Genomic DNA, 2,850 nt, shown 5'->3' on the forward strand with positions numbered 1-2,850 from the left:
CCCAGCCGATCCTCCAGGCCTGGAAGATGCCGGTGCGGCCTAATTACGCTGGTGCAAGTCAGCATGAGCCTCTGTGCTGCCCCCCCCAGCTCCAGGACTCCTGGCTCCATTATCCCTGGCATCACGAGAGGGGGTGTGGGTGGGGGGCTCTTGAGCCTCTCGAGCCCATCTCCCCCCAGGTGCCGTGAGGAGGGCAAGGAGATGGCTTTCCCTTCCTGGCCCTTGGGCTTTAGGCTCCTGGTGGGGGCTGGGGGCTCTGGCCACACTATGCCTTGGCTGGGCGCCTCCCCGGCTGCACTGTGCCCAGGCCTGGGGGCAAAGCCGGGGGCCTCTGCAGGTAAATGGGGTGAGGCTGGGGACACGGGTCTGATCAGGCTGGGCGAGTGCGGGCGCGGGGCAGGGCAGGGCAGGGCCGTAATGCGCATTAGTGGCAGCTGCAGCCCGGATTGAGGTCAGGCAGGACTGGCTCGGCCTGGGGTGGGGGAGGGCATCGCAGCCCAGCCCGAGAGGACAGGAGCAGGCCCCCGGGGCAGAGCAGGGGCTCAGAGCCCCGCCAGCTCCTGCCAGCCCTGTCCAGAGCCGGGAGCCCGCAGCAGCCCCATCCTCTGCCCCAGCCCCAGCCGCCCCACCCCGAGCCTCTCCCGCAAGCCAGCCCCAACCCGTGCTTCCCAGCGCCCCCGGCCGCTCTCTGCTCCCTCTGAGCCCGTCTCCTGGCCCTGACGTGTGTCCTCCGTCTCTGGCACCCGGGCAGCTGCTTCTGACCTTGGAGACGAGCTTTATTCTCCGGTGCTGCTCAGGCGCTGGCCCCGCTGCTCCCCCTGCCCGGCTTCCCGCAGCCTGGCCTGAGCCTCTGCCGGCAAGCGGTGATGTGCAGAGGGCGCAGCCGGCGGGCCGGCGATGGGGGACGGTCGGGGAGGCGTTTGCCTGTGTGTAGCGCTTCGTGCCGCTCATCCCCACCCTCCCGTTGGCCAGGGACACCCGGGTGCTCTCCTGGCTTGGGGATTTGCTGTCGTGGCTGGAAGCCGAAGGGGTGCAATGCCAGAGCTGCTGAGGCCTCTTGGTTTTATCACACAGCAACGCTGATGCGGGCTCTGGAAGAAGGGCGCTCGGCTCCATGCTTCCCAGCACAGCTCCGGTCAAGCCAGGCCAGGGCCTGATCCTGGTACAGCCAAGGCTCCGGGAGGACCGGTGTGGTCCCGCAGGGCACAGCCCGGCCTCGCCTGTCCCTTTGCCGTCTGCCCTAGTGTGTCTGCTATTGCCAAAGGCCACGCTTGACCCCGGCGAGAGCCTGCCGCAGGCCTTGCCCAGCTCTCAGCTCGTCCCGCACAAATCCGCATTTAAAAAAAATGAGCAATAAATGAAGTGGCGACAGCAAGAGTGAGACGGAGCGGCGGGGGCCCTGCCGCAGCCCGGGCAGCAGCGGGGACAATGATGAGGTCTTCAATTAAATTCAGTCCTCAGCTTGTCGTGTGCTTCAGACAGATGCGAACATGCCGAGGCGCTGTCTCGCGTGCACGCCTGCGCACCGCGCACGCCTGCAGGAGTCTCTGGGGGCTGCTCGCTCGTCTGCGGCCTGCCTTGCTGCCTTGTTTGTTGAGCTGGATTTGCATGCAGCCATCATTTAGCTTCCCATCGCTTCCCTTCGCTACGGCTTTGAAGGGCTCTCGCCAGTCGATTGTTTGCTTTATTTTGAACTCGCCGTCCCTCTGGAAAGGCGGCTCCCCCTCATTAGCAGTCTGGGCGCGCGACGTGGGGCGCGCCAGGCAGATTAGACGTATTTGAATATCCTAATATTGGAGAGTTCAATTTGGCTTCCAAGTGCTCCTCTTCCGCGCCCCTCCACGAGCTTTGTGGCATGAAACATTTATGGAGCTGCCGAGGATCAAAGTTGTGTGGAGCGTTGGAAGCGCGGCGCAGGTGCGCGCAGCTCCCAGCCTGCACCGAGGGAGCGAGACGCCGGCGCTCCCTGGGCTCTCCGGCATCCGGGCTCGCGAAGCCGCCTCTCTCCAGCCGCCTGCCAACGTCACCGCTCGCCGTGCCCGCTCTCCCCTCGCCCTCCGCCCGTGCAGGGCGCCTGGCGGGGCTGCGTTGCCGGCGCTCATGGTAGAACAATAGCTGCTGTTTTCCTGCCTTTACTTTGTATTGAAACAGCAGACCACTTCCTCCCACGGGGGATGACGCACGGCTTAGAGCTGCCCCCCGACTGGAGCAATTTGCTGCCGCTCGCGCGAGCGCCGTGGCCCAGTGACCCTGGAGGCCCACGCGGCTCAGGCGCTAGGGGCAGCCGGGGCCCGCTTCCGCCCAGACGCGGGGCGAACCCTGCTGGTGGCCGGAGGCCAGGGGTCAGCTCCAGCTCTGGTTTCTGGGCCTTCGGCTGGGCTTGGGAGCCGGGCCTTTGTCTCTGCCTGGCGCCGGGCCCCGGGCAGAGCGGTCAGCAGGGGAAGGGCCCAGCCGTACTGGAGCTGGGACTTGCAGCGAGCATGTGCTGGTCCCCTGTTGCTCAGCACCTGCGGGTCCTGCTCCCGGGCGGGCGCCGGGTGCTCGCAGGAGGCTGTGCCCTCTGCAGCCGGGCTCGGGCTCGGGCTCGGGCTGGGCCGAGGAGCGCAGAGGAGCCGGGGGCCCCAGGCTGGCTCGGAGGGGGACACAGGCACAGGCCCTGGCTGCTGTTCGCTGGGGTCAGAGGCTCCGCGCAGCGTGCCAGGGCAGCGCGGCGGTGACACTTCCCGGCCGGCCTGATGCGTCCCCAGGGCGCGGGCAGGCAGGCGGGGGACCGGGCGTGAGCGGAAGGGGCCTCCTGCTCGGGCCCCCGGAGAAGGGAGAAGCGTCCGGGGCTGGCACGCGGGCGCGGAG

The sequence above is a fragment of the Gavialis gangeticus genome, unplaced genomic scaffold (assembly GCF_001723915.1).
Source record: "Gavialis gangeticus isolate Ggan-Ray unplaced genomic scaffold, GavGan_comp1, whole genome shotgun sequence".
NCBI classification, from domain to species: Eukaryota; Metazoa; Chordata; order Crocodylia; family Gavialidae; genus Gavialis; species Gavialis gangeticus.